A 425-nucleotide genomic window follows, 5' to 3' on the forward strand; every position below is an offset into this window, starting at 1 on the left:
TGCAACGCTCTGAACACGGGCACGCACGAGACACTGCACACTGCCAAGCCCCGCGTTAAACATCACGTTTAACGCACAACGTTGGCACTAAAGTATCGTTTTCTATTAAAACCTTGAGAATTGCTGTTCATCCGGAAAACCTACAAGCACTACGGACTACATCTTGTTTAAGGTACAACACAGCACTTTATACGAGCGCTTTATACGAACATCACGACTCGTTCGGGGTTTTGTCCCCCTCACCTTCCTCTTCCGGAGTTTATAGTCGTTCAGCTCCTCGACATCGGTGATCTTCTGCTGCGGGGGCGGTGGGAGGAGTTCGAGCTCTCTCTCCTTCGCCTCTCTCAGGAGCTGTTCTGCTGTGATCTGAACTTCCGCGGGGGCTTTATTCTTCACCTGTAACGCACGGGGGCTCGACTCGGTCC

At 52.0% G+C, this 425-nt stretch overlaps 1 protein-coding gene across 1 annotated transcript in view; it reads right to left on the reverse strand.

The window, feature by feature from the left end:
- Positions 1–393, reverse strand: part of CRNKL1 (crooked neck pre-mRNA splicing factor 1) — an 11,738-nt gene extending 11,345 nt beyond the window's left edge. Inside the window, exon 1 of the mRNA XM_010139508.1 lies at positions 244–393. The gene's annotated coding sequence lies outside the window, so the exon portion shown is untranslated. The remainder of the gene's footprint in view (positions 1–243) is intronic.
- Positions 394–425: the final 32 nt, after the last annotated feature.

The sequence above is a fragment of the Buceros rhinoceros genome, unplaced genomic scaffold (assembly GCF_000710305.1).
Source record: "Buceros rhinoceros silvestris isolate BGI_N320 unplaced genomic scaffold, ASM71030v1 scaffold30357, whole genome shotgun sequence".
NCBI lineage: Eukaryota > Metazoa > Chordata > Aves > Bucerotiformes > Bucerotidae > Buceros > Buceros rhinoceros.